The following is a 27,678-nucleotide window of genomic DNA, read 5'->3' on the forward strand; positions in this document are numbered from 1 at the left end:
AGTACGATTTAAATAATAGGTATTGGACAAAGATGGACTGATTTTATAGTGACATCCATACTGCATTTTTCATAATTCCAAACTAATATACGAAGTACTTAATACTAAGCTTATACGAAAATTATCTGGCTTCTGTCTATATGTTAAAGTAATCATGAAGAAATACATGAATATATTTTACGACACGATTTTTTTAAACAACCCAACTTGGACGTTGAAAGTACCTATTATACGCAAATCTATTGGCAATCTACTCTTACAATTAAATAAACACACTAAGACTCATTATTAAGTATTATTGAGTTCTTACTCATTATAAGTCAAGGCTTAACCCCTAATTCAGGGAGGACACCCTGTAATAATAGCAAGCAATTTTTTGAAGCTGTATTTGAGACGCAAGAATCGCGTTTCATAGCAGAATTGCCAATCTCCTTTATTATTTTATTTATAAACTCACTAAAGTGCCGACTAGTAGCGCCATCAAAGTCAGGTTGACTGCCTTCAATTTGCGTAAAATCAAAACTTGTCATAAAACGCTATAAATCACAAGTTCAATTAATAAAAGGCCTGATATGGCCATTCACTACACCTTCTAAAACAATTTTCTTTAAAATTGCTCAATTTGTTTGTGAAGTAAACTTAAGTAATAAACTATTTCACATAGAACATGGCATGTAATCAACTAGATTTTGGAGAAACTTTTTATCCAAAATGTAAGCAATTTCTTACGAAAAAGCCTTCCAACACCTGAATACGTCCTATACCTACTTATCTATAATAATTGAAACCAAAGCGGCTGATCTGCTCAAGATATTTTTTTATTACGATGATAGATGAGAATACAAGGAAGTTTGTAAGGATCCTATTAAGTAGCGTTCTCTGGTCTCTGCATACATCTATGAGAAAAAGGTCTGATTCTTTTTATTCTACGCGTATTGCCGCGTCCAAATACTATAGTTTCCTTAAACGTGTTTAATTGCCATTATAATATGTACCTGTAGATATAACATGATTGATTTTCATACAAATGATAGTTAATTGCACGTTTACAGCGAGCAGTGTAAAACAAATTATAAATGAAATCAATCGATCGGACGATAAATGGATTGACACGACAACGATAGGATCAGTGCGTGTTAAGGTTAAAACACACTATGGTGATCACGTTAGAGTAAGTTAATTAAGTAGACTGAAGTAAATTAATTAAATGATATTAAGTTACAGCGTCATATTTAATAAGTCTTAAAAGTATCGAAAGTAAGCACTGAATTTAATTTCGAGTTTACGAAAAGTTGACCTCACCACCATATGGGACGAATAACCAGGAACAGAGATATTAAGTATCGAATTCGTGTGTTACAAATAAATAAGATCTTACTTTAATGCATAGTAGATCTCAAATCTTAACTTTGAAGAAAATTAACGCTTGATTCCATTTCCGTAATTATCGGTAAATAATATCAAAATTCTTACAAAAATTGATATCTACACGATCTTTACCTAAAGAATTTCGCAACACAACTACATCTCATTCATAAATACTCAATTATCATTCAACACACATCCCATAAAACTGATCGGTCGCTATCAGCTGTTACGCACTAACGTGCGCGGGTCCTTACCTCCGTGCTCGGCGCCTACTGCCGCCGCGGCGCCGGCGTTAGCTGCATGCTAATCACTTATTTACATTAATATGATATTCGCGTTATCCACCCACGCGATGCGGTCGATTAGCACCCGATTATCTGATGGATTGGTGATTTAGGGCCAGTTGACGGTCTGTGACTAAGCACATTGGTATTGGAGTAGACAAGAGACTTTATAATAGATTGGTATGGACAATACAGGACGAAAAGATCACGAATGTGTGTTTCATTCTAGTAGCTATTAACCCTTTGACCGCCACGGTCGGTTATACTCGACGAATCAGAAAGTGTTCACGACGCTTTCATCGGCAAATATCGACAAAAATATAGCGTTGTGAGCTTGTTCTGATTTGTCGAAAATAGCCGACCATGGCGGTCAAAGGGTTAATTAAAAGAATATAATTTTAGAGTGATACTTTTTCCTTCAAAGAGGCAATTTAGTGGCAAAGTTCATTTGCGAAGGTAACAAGTAATCTATTCATTCATATTAATGGTATTAATCAGGGTATTACAGTAAGAAAAAGTAGGTATCTAGTATCAGTATCTAAATACATGAAAGTAAAATAAGGATGGAAAGCAACTCCAAGTACACATAAAGCCGATACCGAATAAATTGAAGATCTTTTCTCATTTCTATATCACATCTAACTGAGTCATTGTATATTAAGACACCAGTTAACACTATTAAATTAATGTCATCAATTGGTTTGTTCCTAGACGCTCTTGCCTATTAGCACTAATAAAATAGGCTTGCTAAGTCATTTAGAGTCAATAATCTTACTAGACTTCTACTATAAGTGCTCTAGATTTCAGCAATTGGTTTGTTGTTAAGTCTTCTCAAATGTGACCTAAAAAAGATAATTGCGATAGTTTTCTATAGTTCTTTAAAAGCGATAAAGTCGAAAAGTTATCGCTTTTTAAAGATGCTTGACATTTGTTCTTAGTAATTAATTAATGACAAGATAAATGTCACTTTGGACTTTTCGTTTAATTTATTAACAGTGGGCTACTGGTTCAGTTCTAATTAATTTTTAGAAGGCTGGAATGATTATAAGCAATCTTGTTAAAAAGACAAAATTTTAACGCAATGCAGGATTCGAAACAAGTAGCCATTAGTTAATCGAAAACGGCATAAAGTCTTCGATCGAGTTGGGCAAAGTGTATTAGGCTTTTCCGATTTCTGTTCGGATGTTTTCAACAGTAATTGAAAACGTGTTCGATATTTGGCTAATAAACTACCTCTACTACAAGAGACTAACCTTTTTGTGCTAAAACAGGTGTATTTTGATACACTGCTACCTACACCTAAGGGTTATTTTTTCAACACTTTACTGTCCCATAGCAGGCCTACGGTCTCCTCGCAAACGGTTAGGCCTGTTTTTTTTCGGCCCTTTACTGTCCCACTGCAGGGCAAATGACTCCTCCCAAATGAGGGAAGGGTTAGGCCTTCGGATACTATAAAATGAAAATTACATACAGAAATGCAACATAGGCACAGGACTATTAACATGAGATATGATAGACACAATAAAATTTATTTTCTCTCCACATAACATCCTTATAAGGGACGCACTTAAGCCACAGTTTAAACTCTAGGAGCGGCTTGATGCCGTCATCTGCCTCAATCCTACTCAAGAGATAATCCACAGCATTCCCCAAAGTAATTGATCATATCGTTATACAAACAGAGCTGTTTTACTCCTAGATATAAGAAACATTACCATTCTAGTTACTATTAATCAAAGCAAAGGAAACAAGATAGGTAGATTTTGTAGTTCGCCTTCAAAGGCTGAAGTCGAAAGCTATTGAGGTGGACGGGATTGCATGTTTTTATCTTAATTGCATGTAAAATCTTCGAATAAGATGTCTGTGATAAGATGTGACATGCTATTCGAAGGATAATCAAGCTTTAAAATTGATAAAACGGTCGGTTTGTAAATAAAATTTGCAAAGTTGCACGTTGGTAAACTGGATAGGTAACTTTACGTTTACAAATGAGCAAAACCTAGCGATAATACGTTAAAAAATGGACCCTGATTGCTGTTCTACCGTTGGGTAGGTATTACCTTCAGTAATAAAAAAGGTTAGGCCAGAGTAAATGTTGGTGACTTTGATTTTGTTCAGAAACGGATAAAAAACTTCCAGGTTACAAGGTTTCTTTGCAATCTTTTCTTGACATCAAAGCAAGAGACAAAAATACGTATTTATAGAAGAACAAATTCGAAAAGTCATTGTGGTTGTTCGTTGGTTCTAATTATTTGACCATTGAAATAGAGAGTAATTTTTATTATAATGCTTATTTCTTGCCGCTAATCTGGGGCCAGATTTACAACCATTTAATTAAAAAATTTAACCCATTACTGTCCCACTGCTGGGCAAGGGTCTCTTCCCGTAATGAGGGAAGGGTTAGGCTTTGAGTTCATTTAATTAAATTCAAATAAAAAAATATAAATAAAAAATTGACAACAAATTTGCGCAAGGAACTGTTAAATTCATGAATAAATTAACTGATACTTATCCAGAAGTTTTCAAACCGTGCCTTAAGGTCATGTATAAAAGGTGAAGTTCAGGTCAGTCACATGACATTGTCATGTTGTTCCTGGTAAAGCGCAGTGGTTGCAGTTGCAATGTCGGCGGGTGCCTGTAACCTGATGGATCCAGCGCTGCCCGGTGATATCGACCCACTGTTACGATGATTGATCGAACTGATAGACTTGGCAAGCGGACGAATAGACACCTTGAAAGATTAACACTTTTCACAGACATATAGAGCTGGGTAACTTAGGGAGAATTTGGTATTAATTTTATAACAATAAATAAGTGAATAGCACAAAGCTAGCGATGTTGTTAACTGTAAGGTATTTTGTAGTTAACAATCGAATCAAATGTTTCGATTCATTAAATAATAAGAAATGACTTAAAGCAATGTAATAGTGGATAATATATGGCCATATTCAAAACATTTCAAGAGAAATTGGACAATATTATTAATATCGTACCTGACCAAGGGATCGAATTTCGTGATTAGGAGTCAAACCCAAGATGCAGTTACGTTCATTATTCTGTTTTATTTATTTTCAAAGTATCTATGCCGCTTGTAAAGCCGTCTAGTAAATCTAATCCTCGTCTATCCATTACTCGCACTACAAAGGTATGTGACAAACACGGAAGAGTCCATTTAATCTCGTTCGAGCGGCGCGTGATCCAACTTAAAACTCTAGGTCAACCCAGCTTGACCCGTGACCTTGACTGACTAGAGGTCAAGGTCCACAATGCTGCAGTTTCTCCAAGCTGCTTAGAGTGAAGAAAAAACAAGTGAATACTAGAAGGTAATTGTTTTAAAAGTACTGAGTTCCGTTTTCACTGGCCAGTATTTTCTGCTTGAAATAATGACAATTGTTATGATAGACTAGGTTATGTGACTGTCAACTTACACGTAGGGCAATGACATTTTGCTACCCGTAATGCGATTATGCGGTTGCAATGCAATGACAGTAAAATCGTCGAATGTTTGTTACTGCATCAACTTATGCTCTTTGTAATATCAGTCAGCGTTGCTTTTAAAAATGCCGAATGATACAAAATTCACATGCTTACACTACAATACGAAGGAATATTGCTAAAGTTTATTATTATTCAAAATAAAATATTGATTATGATCAATAAGTTTTGTGATCCAAAGTATTTTTTTTCTAAATCATGCATTTAGGTTTCTATAATTGTTCCGAATTGAATTCTCCATTCCCTGTAATGTAATCGACACATTGACTCGTGCGGATGCAAATTCTCTAAATCTACGTTTGATTTTGAACCTTAAGCCTATTGTTTTAAAGTAAAAAGATCACTGGCAAGTATAAAGTCTCGTTCTTGAGTGTTTACGATGACAGTATATCGAAAGGCCTTAGTAATTAGTGTGAATAAAATTAACTCGTAACTTCATTAGAGATTATTAAATCTTGTTGCGTAACATTCATTTAAAGATATGACGCATAAATGTTTATTTTATGATTGCTGTTCGTCATAAACAAGATTCGGTTTGAAATTATTTACACGCATGTTTTTAAGCCAAATAGAACGTGTTATTTTGAAAACTGTACACGGTGAATGACGAGAAGTATGAAGTAGATTTTGCTTAAACTAGTGAATGTATTGCACATTGCTGATACTTATTTTCTTACTTAATAGGAACAAGCGCATTAAAAAATCTGCTTTAGTTCTACGGAATGAAAATTTTCTTTTCTAGATTTCTATTCTCAGTTTATTTTATTGTTCACGTACAAAGGGCAGGCAGTATCAAATTCTTTATACAATAAAAGTGTAGTGGTAGTGTGTTCCAAATCTTTCTTCACAAGTTGTTATTAAATTGATCTTTTATTATTACTTCTCCTGTTATTTGTTCAATTAAATGTGCTCCAGAAACCATCAATTTATAGCAGCAATTCCAAAGTTTGTAGCAACAAGTAATCGTGTTTCCAATAACCACTTCAGAACTTCAGCGACACTAAAACCTTCAAAATGATCGTCGTCTTCAACAAATAATCATTATTTATAGCCTTCGTAAAGAATATAACTGTCAACAACACAACGGCTCCCTTTGATTCTGCACAAACACCCAAACTGGAAACAAACGTTTGAAGCCATCGTGTGCAAATATTTGTCCAAGAATGCTTCCGGGTTTCGTTGCAAAGCCATTTAGGTCTTCAAAACTACCATTATTTAGAATAGAATAAATAGAAGCTTCGTTACTAATGAATTTATGAGGTGGTGAAGGACTTACAGGTACTGGGAATGCGAAATTCGGGAACGCTATTTTATATTGTTTAGTAATTTATGGTTTGTAGGTGTCAATGACTGACGGAGAATGATGCATTGAATGCTATACTCTAAAATGTGATGGCTATAAGGATGTACTAGATATTTAGTCATAAGATTAGACTAGAAATGTAGTTGTTACATATGAAGCTGAAAGAGCTGAATCACAGAAAATATTTTTTCTAGGTTATAAATATGGAAAATGTAAAACGTATTAAAAGATTATATAACATGAAATAGTGTTTGCAGTTGTGCTGATGAGATGAAGCAAGAAATATGGAAAATATTAGTATAAAGGACTAAGTAGTTACGCTGATAAAGAAATCGCGTCTTACTGCGTAGATCTAAAAAGGGTCCTTCAATGACTTAGGTATTCGTTGACCCCAAATCACGTGAAAGACTATACAATGATAACGAGCGTGAAATATCATAGATTACCGGATACCGATGATAGATCTGTTATAGACGGTCACATTCTGTTCAGTTATAGAAATTGCACCAATTTGCACTACATGTGTAAATTGGTGCAATTTCTTGACAAACTCAAACAAAATGTTTACGTCGTAAAAATTGTACCCAGATGTGCTTCAGATTTTTGGAAATAAAGAATAGGTAGCCTGTATATTATGATTAAGCATATAATAATTATCCAAATGAGATCATCAAATTACTAACTCTCCCATTAGGTCATTTTTATTACATAGAAATTGATGCTGATTTTGGAAACACGATGCTGGTAAAGATATACTTCTTCTTTCCTTTGTAAGCCACAAAGGAGAGAAGAAGAAAATGTGTTGTCTTTTAAATACCATTACAAAGATATAAGGTAATTCTTTCAAATTAAACGTTTAAAATCAACCGTGTTATATAAGAACGTTTCGAGAAGTTAATAAATCCATAGAAGTTCATAAACGTGCCATGTATGAAAGCTATCATCTTATTGTACAGGTAATAATAATTCACAATATAACGGCACTACAAAAGAATTTATAAGGGCAAAGTAAATTACGATTTCATATAAAAATTGATTATTATTCAGTGTTAATGCGCGAAGGGGATAAATCTTCAATATATCGCGGTGTCAAAACAGTCGACGCATGCGCACGCCGTGAAAGCAGAGTTATGTGCGTATCACCTTATATGGACCGGTTGGGCAATCGTGTACAGAATGTTTCGGAGAAGAAATTGTTAAATGAACTGTTTCCTTTTGTTTAAGATGTTTTTGATGAATTGTCGTGATATTTCATATTGCCGTCTTGAGTTTGAAGGTTTGTGCATCGATGCTGTAGGAAATAGTATAAAGGAGATTTGAATGGTATCTCTGAAGTACGGAATTTGAAAGTAAGTCTTGTGAAATTTTTTTGGGCGTAAACATTGATTACAATGTATAGTGTATGTTGAAAAATTTATTATTTCAATGTAAGCGTAGTTTTCATGTTTATGCCAAATACTTCTAAACCAGTAGTAAATTATAACAAATCAATATTAATGTATCAATAAAGCTACAATTATTTTAGTTTATTACTCTAGTTTGGCGCCAATTGAATTTACAATTTTAATTCAAATATGGTTTGGAATTCAAGTTACCTCATTTTTGCAAGGATTTGTCGAGCTAGGTCGAGAAATGAAATAATTCGTTTATGATGGTACCTACTTTAGCAATCACAAACTCGGAGTCTCTATTCCACATCCTTTTACTCCATTGAACGTCAGTGATATTTTTCATAAATAAGTTGACCGAATGAACAACTAACTGCATAATATTGTTTTATTACAGAATATGTGCTAGGTATGAGATCATTCTTTCATAAACTCACGCCATATCCCATGGAGGTAAGCTAAGATCAAAAAACGTTACTTTTAGATTATACTTTAAATATTAAGATGAAAGTTTTTCAGGCAAAGAGAAGATCGGGTTTATCGGCATTAATATTTTAAACTAATATTAAATGGTAGAGGTAGAGTCTGATTATTATTTTTTGTCTAATAAATTAAAATTATGGTTTAGACAACTCAAAATTCTCCTGGGAGGCTATCACGTATCTCAGTTGACAACCATTTAACAGCCACTTTGCTGTCCATTGTTTTCTTCCTTAGATGAAAGTGATTAATACGTTACGTCAAAGCAGCAATGCACTGAATAGTGACCATAGATTTGACGTATACTAGCTGTCAACTGAGATACGTGATAAGCCCGCTGGGCATTATGAATTTTGTGTTTGTCAGTACTTGTCAGGTGATAATAACGCTTCCGTTTTGGTATATTGAATATGCATAAAATTTCGCAGCTTCTCAAGTATAAAAGCCTCTTTGTTCAAACTACCGCTATGTGCTAATTTTAAATGGAATGTGATTAATTAACTTTCTTGACATCTTAAGGACAATTTACACGTGCCCCAATATTTGGTGGCTCAGTATTACTTACTGTTTTTAAGTTTGAAAGCACTTGATACGCATTAAAGTTTTTGAATAGCAAGGAAATTTGGAATAATCCTTCAAATAATCCACCATTGTAGAATACTTAGAAATCAATGTAAAAAAATGGCATTTCCTGAAGCGCATAGAAAAAAGAAACAAATTTAATTAACTTAAAGTTGAACTCAACAATTAAAGTTCGAAACAATAGAGCTTACAAAACAATCAAAACAAAATCACTTTTAAACTTTGCACATACAATTCAAAATCATTTGCAACAACATCCTTCGCTCGACTTCACAATAAAAGGTTCGCACACGCTCGTAAAAGGGGGGTATTAAAGGAAAATTATTATTTAAAGGCTACTAATAAACCACAGAAGGCTGGTGGCTATGGAGGTAGCACTAACATAATACACCTCCATTCTTTCATTAGTAATAAACGAGTTATAGCCAATTGCTTGAACAATAACCTCCCTTGTACACCATTGTTAAACATTTTTGTTCCTTCACAATATTAAATGTAATTTTTAAATTAAAATTCTAAGAAAACTGAACATGAATGGATAATTTCGCAGCACCTTTAGTTTCTAAATAGGAGTAGGCATGGTAAAAATCTTTCACGTAAAGTCGTAAAAAAATTCATTATACATTTTTGCTACCTCAAGATTGTGATATTTTCTAAGAAAATTAAAAGAGAAACTAATTGTATTGTAACTATCTGCTGTACTATTATTACTGGGACATAAACTCAAATAAATTATTGCTTTAGTTCTACTTAGGCTAATTTTATTCGTAGCACTAGTAAGTCAGTGAATGGATATTCGGATACGTTTGAATGACTTGTTCATAGAGACGATCACAGGTGGCATAAAAAAGATACCTTGAAGTGGGACTACTATAGAAATGTATAGAAATTTGGGGTTGATTTATTTAAATGATCAGTAAATTCGTGAAGAAACAAATTTGACTGTCATTTTTACTTTAATCCTATACTTTGGCTGCTACTTTTGGTAGTGATGAAAAACTGGCTTTTAGTAATGTAACTACATAATTTTGTAACTGAACACAACATGAAAATACATTTTATTTTTGTGAGTACTAATAATACAGATTGGCCATTGCAGAAACTATTGGTCTTGTACTCAACTTATTAGATACTCAGAGTTTCTGTACCAATGTAGAGTGAACAAGGAAAGCTAAATTCACTTTCAATTCCTTTCATTTTCAATTATCATTATATTGCAACTACCAAGTTATTTCATAGTCATCGTTGAAAGATAAATAATGGCTATAAATTATATAATATACACAATTTACTTTGTGTACAGCGTGTGCACCCTGACCTCTATATAATAACTTCAAATATTATTAACAAGGAATTATTGCGTGTTTTCATGAAGTGAAAATGAAAGTGCTGGCTACTTATAATGGTAAGTAGTAGGAGTAAAAAGTCATTAAGCAAACAACCATATTTTATCATTATATAGGTATAATATGCCTTTAAATCAAAATAAGATGGCCGAAATTAAAACTTAAAAAATACATTTGAACGAGACGAACGTAGAGTCAATTTTCCGAATAAAGTTAGCTTTTAAGCTCTTTTAGCATGAAAGTTTGTTATGACACTTACAAAATAAGGTAAACCTTAATATCTATAAATAAATTTGCTAAAACTACGAAATGAATCTTAAAATAATTCTACTCACTTTTATTCTATAATTTCATACCATCTCAAGATCCATAGTACAGTCAGACGAATAAAACCAGACATAGCTACCGTTTCGCCATAAAAACTTACCGACTTCACCTACCGCACGCAATAAAATGAAGCAAAAAATTACGAAGCCGAGACCAGTTAGCCCACAGTCCATTATTAGTCCACAAATTACTGTCATTTAACACTCACGACACACGTTAGTGGACGTCATTAGAACACCTTCGAAGATAACGAATTAAGTTCACATACATAATATTATGATTGTTACACCTGAAGGAAGAGGTGTATTGAATTGTATGAAATCAATCGTTTTGTTATTTACAATGTTATGCATATACACAATATATAAATACCCAGAAGTGTATGAAAAACACCCTCGTTTTGTCATTAAAAATTATGGTCCCATGTTAAAGGGGAGCTTCGGGCTTTCAGGCTACTATTGAGAAACATTGTCACATATAGACCGAAAGACTCAATATCAATATTTTGCTAATTATCATAGGTCTTAAAGTACTATTTTGTTATACTCAAAGTTGTAAGCAGAGGTACTACTTACTCTACAGTAGGTATTGCACCCACGTTTAGCCTTTTATGATGTTAGTCTCATGTAATAGCGAGCGAGCCTATTTCCATTAAAAGCTCAGTTCAACACTTTTCGCTTCACGAAAAATTTATTACCATAAATCGGATTAGTATCAGCAAAGGATATTAAAATAGGCAGAATGAAGGACTATTCCTTCTAAATCTCACATAAATCAGATTATCACAAAGGTTACCGTGGCTTATAAATCGCCAACGATACTGTTAATTGCAAGGAGAATGTCCAAAACACGATTTCATTTATTATTGCTTAACCATTAGTACGAATTTAGTTAAAGAAACTCCTACTGTGGTTTGTATAATTTTAGAATTAATAGTAAGTTTCTTGAATAATAATATATATTATTGTATTATACACTTTACTTTATACCCTGCCTTTGTTTCGCAAAGATACTCTAGCGTAAAAAAGCATCTTAAGAATTCATAACAATGACGTTTTAAAATCTGTATGCTAACTTTCACAAAAATCCATTTTATGCGCGAAAGAATGAGAGATATCTAAACTATGTTATAAAGTATTAGTTGTGTGTTTGTTATCTTAGTCATCAGTCACATCAAACCATTTACTGTGTGAGTGACTGACCTCAAGCTTTAGTCTAGTCACAATTTCAAACCTCGCTGAATATCGAAAGAATTCCTTTTGCAACCGTGAAATTAACATTTGCTTGTAACTTGTAAACACTAACCAAACTATCAATGTGACCAAGAAAGGCACATTTGAAAATCGCCCCCCAAAGTTTCTCTATCAGAAATCAACCCATAGCAATGCGTTTTGGCCGCAATGCCAAAGTAAATAAACGGCCGCTCGTGTGGTCGGACATAAACCTCACATATTTACTGGGAATAAATGTCAGTTTCCCGTGATAAGGTCAAATTGTCTATCTAGTTTTACAGGCTTGTAAAATATAATGCCTGTTTGTTAGGCCTCGGGTTTAGAGTTATAATGCTTAGAGCGAAGCGTGCCTTGAACTCTGATTTTCTGCTTGGAGATATATGAAAATTGTTTACTAATCAAAATGAAATAATTTATTCGTTTAAAAAAATTTTGGTACTTATGACAATCGTTAAAGTTACTTAATCTACCACTAACTTGGAAAGGGGTAGAGCCTTATAAGAAGAGCTAGCAAGAAAGTCATGGCTAGAAAGATATAATCGGACCAATATAGTCAAATATTGAGGAAAATAGAGATATCGGGAGATGATATTTTATCCCAATCAAACAATGAACAGCATATTGGCTTTCAAAAAGTTGTCAACTGAGATACGCTCGTAGGATTGTAATATCATCCTCAATGGCAGTATATGAAAGATATTATTGTCAACATCTTAACGTATTAAATACGTCATGTCACGATTTTATATTAACAAGATGCGGCTTTATTTATCGTAATAGCAGTCAGCTAGCTTTAATTAAGTACTAGAATAAAGTCAGTTATATCATCAGAATCTAATAAAATTAAACTATGTAGGCCCAGAACGGAACCTTATCCAGTTTCTACTATTGACAAACTTATTTTCTCATAGTAATAGTTTTTTATACACTCTAAACGGTGGCGCGATTCTTAACAGTCGGTACTATTGAGTAGCGAGAGTTTAACATTTAAAATGTACTGCAAAAATAGTTGTTAAGACTCCCGCTAAAGGCGTTAATCGGATTTTCATACGAAATATCTCCATAGCTAGCCGGTTGTCGATCGAAAATTGCGCTACTGGTAGTCTATTTGCTTATAATTTGGCTACCGAACACATATCTCTTCTTTGCCTTCCACAGTCTGGTAAAAAGGCCTATAGTACTCGCTATTCGCTTCCCGCTCCGCTTTATAAAGCATAAAGCCTTATCCTGGACATGTGTATTGAGGCGTCTGACCGTCAGGTACAGCCATTTTGTTTCGCACCAGACAGGAAATAGCGAACACGTAATGAGATAGAGATCTTTTATAGGTTTTCAATATTGCCTTAGAATTTACTGATTGATATTGTTTTGAGTAAATAAGGCTCTTGATGGAATATGAAGGAAAATTTCTGGTTATCACTATGTGAGAATTGTTCTAATAGAGTCGACGCTTTGCTAAACTGCTGATAAGATTTTGATAAAATTGAGTAGGGAGATAAATAGAGACTCGGGGATTAAAGGCAACTTTAAAAAGATCAGCGTTTACAAAGCTACAAACAAGATGGAAGTATATTCAGTGCGTAGTGCTCAAGTTAATAGTTGTTTTGCAAAACGAGCAGTGACGCAGTGGACAACTAGTATTAACGCATAATTATAATTCAATTAATTTTACAGCTATAAAACACAAGAACAAATTAATAGAAGTAACAAAATCCTTAATTCATGTATGCAAAACGAAATTCTTTGAATCCGAACACTAAAATGCACTAGCTAAATAACTACATAATTTAATGATAAAATACACAGTACAGGTACTTAGCGCATTTAACCGAACTTAGTTTGCATATAAATAGTAAGTTAAGACAAATGTAAATTTATTTAACGTTTTGTGCTACTAAGAACAATTCGTGAATACCGAATAAATTCGATTTACAGATGCAAGATGGCCAGTAAATAAGGGCCAGTTTATGAATAAGTGTTAAATAATGTATACAGTAGTATAGTAGTACATTTTTGGATAGTCTGTATTGTCGAGTATCGAGAGTATGACACTTAAAATGTACTGCCAAAATAGTTCTTACGGAGGCCGGTAGAGGCGCTAAACAGATATATGAATAGATAAAATAAGCTTATCAGTCAGTGATGTTCTAAAATCTGAATTGTGTTTCAGTTGTTGGACGATAAATAAAGTGGCAGCAAGTCTGCAAAACCAATATTAAAATTCTATTTGATAGCTATCTGAAGCTTATCCTAAGGTTGTGAGACCGAGCCTAAATAATATAAACGCATCAGCAAAGGAATTTCAAGGTTTAATTCGAATTTATTGTAATGTATGCTATTGGCAACTTTGTAGTTATTGTAATTAATATTTGTAAAATTAATATCAAGGTTCAAGCTTAAATCAATACACCAATAACTGAAGTTATTTGTGTATCTTAATATCCAACACACCAAAACTCTTGAATTGATTTTGGTAAAACTTGGTACACAAGGAGAGAGTTAACTTGGATTAACACCGGATATTTATTAGTTTTAGATTAGATACTTTTTATCTCGGGATATCCTTTAACTTGGACGAAGTCGCTAACAGAAGTTTGTTGTCGTATCAATAAAAGTTGTTGAAAAGTTGAATGCAAAGTCAGCTCGAATTAAGCCTGCGTGGTTGGCTACAAACATTTCGAACATGACGTCATTACGGACTAATCACAGGTCATTTATTTGGTAAATTAACTTTTGCTTTCTTACTTTTTGAAAAGAAGATTTACGCGGAATTATAGAGGGACTAAGTTTTGACAACATCTCGCGACTAGTAACCTTATGAAACCTTGCATATTTTTTGCCTGCACCTTTTATGATAACGAAGCCTCCCATATAAAATTTCTTCAGGTCATTGACCTAACCTACTTCCCACGCTAAATAGATAACTACCGACACCTAATCCTTACAAAGCCCATAACGACGCCCATTCATACAGACCACACGCAATTATTCAAAAGCTAAGTACAAAATAATTTAATCTAATGAAATTTGATCCTGTAGGTCTTAGTCCTGACCTAGTGCAGATATAGATAGAACGTGACAGCTATATGCCTAGATTATAACGATATGCTTATAAAGTAACTTGTAGTTACTTGTAACTTTGTACGTGTCGTGAATTGGTCGAAGTGTTTAAAAAGCTTTCAGTTTAAATTTCGATAAATCTTTACAAATAACTGTCATGTTAAAATTACAGCAATAAAATAAAAAATAGGTCAAGAAAAACAATTACAATATAATCCTATCCCTGATTACATCTAGGAAAAACAGCAATGTAGTTTATTTTTTAACTTTTTCTTTCGTTCTTTCGATTCAGAGCTTGAACCGTTGTTGTGGCAATGAAACGGTCAAAACGTACATACATTACTAGTGGAAATTGGTTGACCACTAATCATATGATAGAAGAAACAGAAAGACTAGTGGAAAAAATACGACTACATAGACTGAGTTACGAGAAACAGACACTCAAAGTTACAAAAGCCACACACATTTTGAAACTTCAAGCTGTGAAAAAGAAAATACCAATCACATTCTCAAACCAGCCAGCAAAAAGAAACGATGCCATTAAAATCCATACCGATTAAAACATACATCATTGTTAAGATCACCCAAGTACTTAAAACAAAGTACCAATTCGCTTAAAAAAAATTCACAATTGTAATTTAAAGTCCTCATAAAGTCATGATATATGAGACCTCCATATAAAACAAGACCTACACCAATTTGTTTTGTATTAAGCGTTAAAGACGGCAATTACATACAACGTGACTTTTTACTCGTACATGAAAGTAAATTGGCCAATAAAAACGTTTAATTGAGACATCGAGACGAATACACTTGGATTCGAATCTTGATCTTACGATGTATAGACGAGTGGTGAAGTGTTTTAAGTTTTGTTTTTTTAAGGTTAAGATATTTTTTATTTTAGACATTTTTTTTTTCAAAACGATATGTACATTTAAAGAAATTTAAGAAGTTACTATTGTTATTGTTACGACTCAAGGCCTAACCCCTCCCTCATTACGGGAGAAAACCCTTGCCCAGCAGTGGGACAGAAATGGGTTAAATTTATTATTATTACACTATTGGTAATTTTTATTTTAAACCGAATCGTAGCGTACTTCCAAGGGACTATTTTAGATGAATGTCTTAAGACACTGAAGCGGCATGTACGACAATATCTGCAGAAGGAATCAGCAAGTTCGTTGAGGAACCTTGTCGTCAGGGATTCATGCAGAGGTAATGTGGTATAATGGGATGATTTACTTTGACTAATCGCGTAGCAGTTTGACATGATACTATTGACCCCGTTCAAGGAGTTTGTCTCTTCTTTGCCTGGATGGTTTCCTTGCCTAGGGATTAATTGATTCTCGATTGATGATGCCACCATGTTGTTTAAAAAACTTCATAGACTTCAAAGAACCCATGATCCGTTATAGTTTACTTTAGGTCATGGAGGTATTTAAATAACTTGTAAATCTTAGTTATTAACATATTATACAATCGCAAATAACTTGTGTACATACCAGTACGTTTATCTGGAACGAAGCGAGAGGAGCCACTCCCAGATGGCTATCGCGGATTACGGGCGGCACAGGTGCCTTGTACCCAATATACGAAGCTATACGAACTTATACGAACTTACACGCAGTCATACGATTTATGTTCGTGTTCGACAATGCACAGGTATGTCGTGTTCGATTTAATGTGGAATTCGCTTACATGTGTGATACGAAAATAGATTTAGGTGAAGTAATAATTTATTGTGGGACTATTTATTGCGGTATAGATGTTGTTTGGCGAGAAATGAATAATAGAGGCGTGAATGCTACTGGGCAAGGCTTTTAGAATGACGGCTGGTCAAAGATCATAGACTACCGTGATGGTGGTGTATCCGTGTAAAGGATGTTTCACATTGTTTTTTTCTGGAGTTTTTCTTTTACTGTCAAAGTTTACGGCCTCAATGTCCCGCCTGTAAAGCTTCAATATAGCACACCCAGTCTAAAGTTTGTTATAAAAATATGTTTTTCTTTTCATCATCTGTTAAAAAGTTAAAAATAAAATCATAAACATTTCCTCAATCTCAAAAATAGCGTCAATCGCAATTGATAGTATTGCATCATTCACATTTCTTTTATATTTATAGTGTATCAACATTGTGATCGTGTATATAAAATTAAACATTGTTTTGACTCGTACGTCAGTGTGTTTATAAATAATCGGGGTTTAGTTCTTGTTGTGTCTACGCTCGCCTAGTGTGAGATTGTTTGTGGGTTTGCACGTGATTCGCGCGTTGTTGAGGGAAATTACTATTTGGACGTTTATGGAAGAAAATTTGCGGAAGACGAAGTAAATTGTTAAATTTCAGATCGCATAGTATTTTTTACTTTAGTGAATTGATGTCTTCAGTATCTAAAGTAGGTTCTCTTCATAACTGTAAGATCTTCAACTCTGTATAGTAAACATTTGTATGTATAATTGAAATAGAATTCAATAGCTTAAACTACTAAAAAGTAATCTACTGACTACTACTTTAAGCAAGTATACTACAAGTAGGTAAATAGGTAATATATTGAAAAAAGAAATACTGGAAAAAAATTGTAATAAACGACCTAATAGATTTACAGTCAAGAAAAACTAACAAAACTGAAAGCTTCATGAAGTAGATAAAAGTTAAATAGCCGCAAACAAAATATATGAACGGAATGAAGCAGTCAATACGAAAGTATGACGGCATATTTAAACCAAAGGAATAAAAACATCGCGAGGTGATGAACACAGATGAATAAATAATAAAATGTGGGAGCTGAACACGGCATGGGGCGAATTTATTGACCAGCGCAACTTCGCTTGCGTCACATAAGAGAGAATTTTCCCCATTTTTGTAACATTTTTCACTGGTACTATGCTCTTATTGGTCGTAGCGTGATAATATATACCCTTCCACGATAAATGGGCTATCTAACACTGAAGAATTCTTCAAATCGTACCCGTAGTTCCCGAGATTAGCGCGTCCAAACAAACAAACAAACAATCAAACAAACAAACAAACAAACAAACTCTTCAGCTTTATAATATAGGTATAGATTGAACATCAACGACCACCGACTGAGAATATTACCTACCACACACTAATTCGATGACGATTTCAAAGGAGAATGGGCAAAATAGTATGGAGCCTGGGCGATACGCGGCCAAACTTGATTTTGTTTTTTTTTTATGTAGTTTGGTCCTATAATTACTGCGTAGAAGTTTTATCGCCGCGACGCACTTATATGACGCGTAAAATACATTTTTGTTTTGAGCACTTTAAAAAGTTTAAAAACATATTCTGGCTTATACTCGGAGCTTAGATAATAAGTACCATTTCTTATATATCGCATATAAATAGACATGATTGAAAATCGCACAATCATAGTCTATTCTATTCTGTCGTATGGTTAGTGGTCAACCTAGTGTCAAAGTTGTCCAAGCCGCCCGAAAGGCCATTGACATGGCTTAACGACTGTTAGCTTAGTAGACAACAACCGGGACCGACTATTTACGTGCCCTTCGAAGTACGAAGACGCTCAGTTGAAATACTATTATGCGGTCACCCATCTATATATTGATCGCGCCAAGGGTTGCTTTACCAACAAATCGTTTACCGACCGGTGAGCACAACTGTTATGAGCGCTTCGAACAATCATAGTATTACGATGTGATACAAAAGACTTTGTATTACATTTCCAGTGGTCATGCTTTACTCTTATCTCTTCAGTTTGGTTTCTTGTACAGCCTAAATACGCCTAAATGCGCCTTCCACTCAGACATGAACAATAATAATGATTATCTGCCATGTTCAACAAAATCCCAACAGCAAAAACAGTATCAATTAGTCCAAAAACGAAAGCCAAGTTATCAGGTAAGGAATAAACAAAGCCTGGAATGCAAAACAGAGGTATATATGTTACTGTAAAAGCCCGAACGGTGGTAAATCCTAAGATTTTCCGGTATAACCTAAGATTTACCAACTCGCAATGGTAAAAGTCCGAATAATTATTTTATTTCGAACTTTTACCTATATTCACTTGATGATGTCGAGATGTCGCCGGAGTCCCGCTTCGCGGGGCTCCTCCTACTGAGTGGTTAAAAAAAAATAACCACGAAGGCTAAGGTGGGAGTTTGCTTCGCTCGCTCCCACCTTAGCCTTCTAACCTAACCTACCCATGTCGCTGTGCTCAAAACTCCTTCTTTATAACTATGTCACAGTATATAATTATACCGTGAAATAGTTATAAACATAGTTATGAAGGAGGATTTTTTTATATACCGTAACATAGTTTTTAAACTCCGGCTTGTTCGGATTAGTTTTATTATTTTATTTTTATACGAGTAATAAGGTGGCGTTTTATCAAAACGCATTACACACACGAAATAATTGCTTTTATGTTCTATGAAATTCCATTATATTTACATGTCAATATCCCCAATATATTGTTTCCTAAATGGATTACAGTGAAACGTTCTTAGTAAAAGTTGTTCCTAGGTATTATCTCTTTCATTTGACACTACTTTCATTAATGGCCGCCGACCGCCCAAAGGTGCCCATTCTCCTTTCCAGAGGAAGCTAAAGAAAAAATATTTTTAATGACATTGGCGGTTGCGCTCACCGATCAGTAAACGATCTGGGTTAAGCAACCGTCGGCGCGGTCATTCTATAGATGGGTGACCGCATAGTGGTGTTTGATCTGAGCGTTTCCTTGATTCGGAGGGCACGTAAAAAGTCAGTTCCGGTTGTTGTCAAATGTCAATTATGATAACAGTCGTTAAGCCATGTCAAAGGCCCTTTGGGTGGCTTGAAAAACTTTGACACCAGCTTGACCACTACCCATACGATAGATAGATAGAATGACATGGGCACTAAAATTAGGCAATAGCAAAATTTTCTTCCTAAAATTTGCTTAACGATTATGCCTATCAGTGATGTAATGTAGGAACATTTTATTATAATGTGTTCGGTGACTGGTGATTTCTTATTTGATACCCGATATTCCAATTTCACAAAATATAGGCTATAAGTGAAAGTATGTATATTAAAATTATATCGTCTAAGTTACGACTGAAGTCAAGACGTTACAATGTAACTGTTTGAATGGCAGCCTGACTTACATTAAAATTTATGGAATACGAATAAAAATATGATATATCGCTCTGTTTTAAAAGAGACATTGATGTATTGAAGAACAGTAAATGAAAGGCGAGTGTAAAATTGTGTGGTAATGTTGAAAGCTTTTTTGTAGCAAAATTATGTTATGAGGGTTTTGAGATGAAAAGAGTATGAGTGCGGTAGGTCGAGACGACTACAGGTGTTTTATAAGATGAGCTTATAGTACAAGATAAATTTAATTCGAAAAAGCTTTTTGATTTACGCATGATATAAACAATATGATTATGATGTCTGAAGTACGTCTAGACTGAATTATATCGAAGATATTTTTACAACCAACTACTTGACTTTCCAGACATTATTAGCTGCGAATAATATTGATGTGTAGTGTTATTGATACCTAGAAACATATCTAGGTTGAAAGTAGGTTAAAATGTATCGTAGGCGCAACATTTTACGACTGCCTATTAATTTTCCACTTTAACAAATTGATTGAAACTGTAACGTAAAATCAATTAAAGTATCTATTTACAAAATAGTTAGAAAGGAACTAATGACCTATCGCTTGAGGCCAATGTTGCAAATTAACGAAAAACAACTCTATGAATCATCAGACAGTTTGTAAGCAGTTGTACAACTTAGAGCTATTTATATGTAACGATAAGTTGAAATTTTATTTAAAATAATTATTAAGTACTTATATTTCAATATAATCAGAATTATATCAATGTCATTTCCGTTAAACCTACGGACTATGGAATAATATAATTAATCCAGCCAAAAATATTAATCTTTAAGACTTTATTTTGCTCGTCGGCGATGATACTACTATTTTGTAAGATCTTCTAAGCAAGTTTATTATTCTTAGCAGCTTAAACTTCTAAGCAATTAGACTAACATGATACAGAATAAATAGTAAATTAAAGTTAAAATGATTAAACGTTTGACAAGTAAAATGCAACTACAGTCTACAGTCAGATTATGTATGTGTTTCATCAAAATTCTGCGTCGTGTCGTATCCTATAAATAGGTTTAATCTCAACTTTGTATGGAGCTATCAATCATGTTTAATTGCTCGCCAATGGCTAGTTATTCAATTAACTAAGCGAAACGATTAATTAACACGCCTCTACATCGCCAATGCTCGGCTACCAGACAGCCACGCCTATGTCGATCAGATTTTTTTCACATATTGCCTATTACTTTTATATGACTATATGTTTTTTGTAGGGGTCGTACCAAGCAGCGTATTTTGGTGTCTGCTTTCATCTACGCGAATAAAGGTCTGATATTATATTAACACAATTGACCAGCGTGGTGGACTCAAGGCCTAACCCCTTCTTCATTACGGGAGGAGACCCTTGCCCAGCAGTGGGACATTAATGGGTTAAATTTATTTATTCATTATATTTGTATATTGGCAAACATAGCTTGATTAGATTTTTATTACTGGCTTTTTTCATTTAGATTTTGTTGGTGCTATACGTATTGTTGGTTCGTTAAGAGTACATATTTTACGTATATCTGCATAAATAGCTAGATCATACATTTCAAGTGCCTACAATACTGAATCATTTAGCGCCACATATTTCACGTTACGTAGGCGCCACAAGCAACCAATCTTCGCATTTTTTATTTATTATCATTTACTCCGACAAAAACTTCAGCTAAAACATTTACAATCATTTCAATTTATTTGTGAATTCCTATGTAGTGTTAAATCTGTCCGCAGAACCACTTTTCGCAGATATCGGAAGGTAAATTCGTTATTCAGAGTATATCTATAAATATCATATTACGAAGCATTACTTCGGTCCTTTGAATGACAGATCTATGATGCGAAGTGATAATCAGATACAATAACGGAAGACAAACTTACATTTGCAGTTAATAAAAAACAAATCACAGAAAAAGCTACCGTAAAACTTAGCACTAAAGACTGCACTCCCTTGCATCTAGTCGATGGTGAACGCAAAAGTAAACTTTGTGTTATAGAATGGATGACCGAATGCGCTGAAATATTGGCGCCAATTTGCACCAATCAAAATAGTTTTATAAACTTGACCCTTGGAGCGGAGAAATGTTCTTGACAATAGATGTTTGACAGCTTGTAAGTAAGTGCTGACTAATGCTAGAGTAATGGAAAGCTACGTGACAATGTGTTATTGAATGACTTGTGTTTTATAGGTGGAGTTGATAGGACGGTCAACTGGTCCATAATTTGTTTTTCAGTGTCGAATATAGATATTGTCATCAATTAGATTGTAAATGAATATCGACTGTAATGTGAGTAGACGAAAAATTAAGAACCACTACGTCAAATTGATGGTCACTATTCAGTACATTGCCACTTTGACATAACGTGGTCAATATAATCTAATGGAGAAAGTAATGTACAGCATAGTTGTTAACTGAGACACGTGATAGCCCCGCAGACTGATAAAATAATATTATATACTTATCATATAGTCTGAAAACAGATATTTATGTGTAGGATTTTAAAATCAAAACCAAAATGATATCACATTTGGATATCAATACATTGCAATAATATTTTCGTTACTGTACAGAAAGAAAGCAATTGCACTTATTTTTTTATACATCTTACAAATAAGCATATTCTCCATTTTTATATTTTTGTCTAGTACAGAATAAATCCTTCATAAAACTTAACAAGTTAAACCATTTCATATTAGGAATAATTGGTATTGATTTATCTGTCATACTCCACTTCTCAGCCGGTCAATATTTCACTCGTTGCCACGTCAATCATAGATCTAATCTGAGCAATAATCATGTCAAACATCTATTAGAACAATTAACGATTCATTACAGTAGTTTACATGAAGATATGGCGATGGCAATTTGTACATGTTTCGGTACCATGTAAGGTACTATTATCTGTTTGATTGATTTCGTTTTAGATTTATTTGACTTTGTTGGGCTGGGTTTGGTCAGGAGTTGGTCTTGATGTTTGTTGTGCTTTATAGGGTCTTTTAGGTTGCAATAACTGAGAGTGGTTCCCAAAAATATTTAGGTTTTGTTTTTCGTTGGTGTCATTGCATTGCCATTGCCAATTGCAATTGTTTGTCATTGCCAAATCGATAAAGAATCGTCGTGACAAGACTTAAAATATAATTAGAATGTCAATACAACAATTTTTTTTTAAATCTATGCCCATTACTGTAGCCGGCTAGAGATACATATGTATATACAAATAATAAATTTTGTAATATGTGCTTGTACTTTTGTTTGCGAATATACCAAACATAAAAAAACAATGATTTATCACATCGTTTAATACTCCAGAATCTGCATACCACAGGTTAATTACAACAGTATTTATCTAATTGAACATTTTAAACTAATTACAGTAGGATAGCCACTTCAATAACATACCACCTCGTGACAGGCCAATAGCTCAATAAAAATAAACATGAAAGCAAACGGACCACATACATTCAACCGCACAAAGAACCACTTTACTTATTAAAGTTATACCAAATATAACTTAAAAAAGAAAGTGTAAAGTTAAAATCTATTGAACTCACTTAAGCCTTCAAAGTGAATCAAGACAATACGTTTTCAAATCTTAATTGAGATGAGAAGAAAGCGGCTGTCGGTGGTCATGTAGAATGTAAAAAGGTGACAAATTAAGATGGCTGTCATTTGACAACGAGTGTTAAGTAGACCGTCTGTTATTGTCCAACAATTTAATAGATGGCTACGTATGCAACTGTTGTTGCTTGCGAAGGTATACAATTAGTTATTAGCAGGCGCCCATAGCCAGTTGCGCTCACCGGTCGGTAAACGATCTGTGGGCTAAGCAACCGTTGGTGCGGTCATTCCGTAGATGAGTGACCGCATAGTGGTATTTGAGCTGGGCGTATCCGTGCTTCGGAGGGCACGTAAAAAGTTGGTCTCGGCTGTTGTCTACTAAGATAACAGTTGTTAAGCCATGTCAAAGGCCTCTGAGGCGGCTTGAACAACTTTGACACTAGGTTGACCACTAACCATACGACAAACAAACAAACAATTCAGATCATCTATGATCTGTACTTATGTAGCCGACGGTAGCTCCTTTATTTGGGAACACAGAATTATTGTTTATATTCTAGGTAAATCGAGCCAAGGATCTTTTCTTATTTGTCTTATTATAACACGCTGCCTACTTAACACTCGTTGTCAACGACCAAATCCATTTTCATTTAAAATCATAATAATCGGTAGGCTGGGAGGTGGGGGGAAAATCTTGTCAATTTAAAACAAGCTACTTTCATTCAAGTGGTGTTATGTAATTGCTTTTGTATAAGCATTATTTATAGTTCAGTATGAGACGTTGATTGACTTTAGGTTACTATCTTAAGGAAAGTTTTTTTTTAACCTTAGTAAGAAGTGATTTGTGTGTTGTTAGAAACAAGAAATAATATGTCTTTAAGAAGTAGTTTACTCATTTGATTCAATTGCAAGTTATAATTCAGTTTGACGAACCACCTTATTAACCAAATCCGATAATTGAATAGTCTTAGATACTTACTTCTAAAAGCTGTAATGGAGTGTTAAGCGATAAATTCAGTAGTTTCTACCAAGATTAAGCGGCAACATAGCGAGCTACATTAACACATTCTAATTCTAAATTGCAACAATACAGCTTCATCGCCAATAAGAATAGTTTCATAAAAACAATTCCTACAATCGTTACCATTACTTTTTATTATCATTTCATAGAGATTTATGTTTATCGAATTGACATTTGCAACTTTTTTATTTTCTGCATTCAATGCCAAAGCAATGATTGCTATGACGATAGCAACAATTACTATCAAACGGTTAATGATATGTACCTTTGTAATTTTGTTCTTCTTAAGAGGTCAACCGTTCGTGACGTATCTGAAACAATGAGAAATATATGAATTAGTTACAATAACTCTCAATACGGATTCATTACAATACGGAATGTGATACAAACGTATTGCATTAATTTTTATGTTTACTTTGTCAAGTAGTTGAGGAGGTCGTGCTTACTCGTACCTGCTCTGAGTAACAACAGCCGAGAGACTCTGGGATGTTAAACCACACTCGCCGAGGTTATTTTGTGGATGGGTGACTATTTAGTACAATCCGAGGTCCTCCGTATTTCGGAAGGCACGTTAAATTGTAGGTCCCAGCTGTAATTTTCAAAGATCTTTGACAGTCGTTATAGTAGAAGATTGAAAGTCTGCCAACCAGTCTTACCGAAGGGAAAAGAGTTATAACCCAATTAACTGAGTTGTGGAGGTTTAATAGGCAGATCGCTCCATTCTGGTACTCAACTGCATACGGTGAGAATGGAGCCGACCCTAATAGACACAACCATAGTTGGAAGAAAGACTAGGCTGATTTTATGTAGATTCTGTTACTATGTCTAATGTCAATATTGATGAGGCGACAGACATTGTATCGCTGAAACATTTATTGCAGTGATTAATTTTAGTTCTACTTAGCATTTACAATTTTCTTGCAGCAAATAAGACTGCGTCATTTTAATGTCAACCATTCATCGTCCGTTCTCCGTTTTGTTGTCGCTCAGGAATTTGAAAACAAGTTAAGTTAATCTTAAAATTCTTGCGGATTAGAATTGTGACTCAGTCATTTATTATTGTGGTCGAGCGAGGCGATGAACAGTTAACTGGCTATTATCAGGCATTTGAAACCTAACTTAAATGAGATTTAATCCTTCACAGGCCGTCATTACAGGCAGACATCCGTCTATTAAATCCAAAAGCGCAATGAACACAAGTTCCAACACCTTAAATGGATATTCCGTTTATTATAAATCCGAAATCGTGACTCGAGAATCTGATATAATCATTTGACACTTAACTAGCTTCCTTGGTTAAGGACACCAAATGGCCCACCTGTAAACGTATGTTCTAACATTCGTAACATTTTAATGGGATTATATCGCTGATGAATTTGTTGTGATGCAATTATCTTGAGAATTGCGTTATACAGCTCCAATCTCCATATACCTATGATTGTGCAGATAATTTGTTGCAGGATTTTATTTCAAAATTTTACTTAAAACCAGGTTGTAAAATAATAAAGAAATACCGTTTCATATTATAAATTTACCTTCTGATATAGGTCAAGTAAAGCTTAACAAAATTTTCCCACTGTAGAAATGACCAGTAGCGACACGAAGCTTAGAGTGGTACGGATTGATGAGCGTAATATTGAAGTCAGTTCACCTTTAAATACAAATACCTCATGATATAATGTGATAATAACTTAAAAGATTAAGGGCTTGTTTCCCCGTTTTGATATCAGAGCCAAATGAATACAAAGTAAATGAAAGCAAATACATGAAAACTAGTGTCGAGGGAGGGGTGGAGGGCTTGTCACGTATCTCAGTTGACAACTATTTGAAGGCTACTGTACATTGTTTTTCTCCTAAGATTATAGTGATTAACAAGTTACACAAAAGCAGCAACAAACTGATTCATTTAATGACCATAAATTTGACGTGCACTAGTGGTCAACTGAGATACGTGATACGCAAACTGATATAATGAAAATCATCATAAGTGTGAAAATCAGGCCTTAGCAACCAAATGTTATGACAGCAAAACAAAATTACGATTTCCGAGCATTGATAATTTAATCTAGATATACCGTAACTCCAGCTATTTAGACGACACACAGCTGACACTGGTAAAATATCAAATCAAATTGATTCTGATCTCAGCCCATTTACAATTCTGGATATCTTAACTGAAGATGTGAAGACGCATAATATAGAAAATGAATTGAAATATGAATGTTGACAGTTCATAAGTGAGTGTGTCTCGTGTGCCAAGAGTTGGAAATACTCACGAGATTATGTGTCTGACTGGACACGTGGAGTTTGTATGTGAATAGATGACAAGTGGTGTTCTGTGAAAGTGTCTCATATGTTTATATTTTCATTGTTTAAGCTGTTGAATTGATGGGCCAAGAACTTAATTGTTTTATAGACTAATATGTGAGTGTTGGGACGTTTAAATTACATTGTTCTATGCCTGCATGAAATCGATACGTTCGCATGTTGAAAATCAGATTTCGGTTTATTTTTCAATAAAACGACAACGAAAAATAAACATATTTACTAGACCTTTGATCCTCCACAGCCGGTATCTTCGACAGTCAGTTCTACACCTATCCTAACCTGGAATTTCAAAATCTAAGTTTCTAGATTTATTAACTGTTAATTATACACTTTGCAGTACCGTACCACCGTGAAATCCCATTTGGCGAATTTGTTGGCATCAAAATGAGAACCTTCGAGTAACCACAACTGATAAATTTAAATTACTTCACTGACAACTGTAACAAACAACGCAGCGGGAGCTCTTGCAATGTTGTGCCACCTCTACTTTCACATTCACGACATAATGACCTTTAATTCCAAACACATAAAGCACAGAATGCCTTGACAGCTAATCAACAATTTCAGACTAGAGTAAAATAATTGTAAATGAAATTAAGCTTTACGATGCTAACAATTAAGATTCATATCCGTTTGTAGGTTTTGGGTGATATATAGATAGATGTATTGAAGTCCATTTAACAAAATATCACTCCGTAGTCGAACAAACTTGTACAGTAAATGCAATTCAAACATTATGATTTGTGATAATTATACTTAAACGCAAACGTCAAGTGCATGG

General features: G+C 34.2%; 1 protein-coding gene across 3 annotated transcripts in view; it reads right to left on the reverse strand.

Moving 5' to 3' along the window:
* The window catches only part of LOC142978798 (uncharacterized), a 231,601-nt gene that overhangs the window by 47,685 nt on the left and 156,238 nt on the right, over nucleotides 1-27,678 (reverse strand). For all 3 annotated transcript variants that reach the window (XM_076123370.1, XM_076123371.1, XM_076123372.1), the window contains one exon: nucleotides 24,835-24,880. The gene's annotated coding sequence lies outside the window, so the exon portion shown is untranslated. The remainder of the gene's footprint in view (nucleotides 1-24,834; nucleotides 24,881-27,678) is intronic.

This window comes from Anticarsia gemmatalis, chromosome 15 (assembly GCF_050436995.1).
Source record: "Anticarsia gemmatalis isolate Benzon Research Colony breed Stoneville strain chromosome 15, ilAntGemm2 primary, whole genome shotgun sequence".
NCBI lineage: Eukaryota > Metazoa > Arthropoda > Insecta > Lepidoptera > Erebidae > Anticarsia > Anticarsia gemmatalis.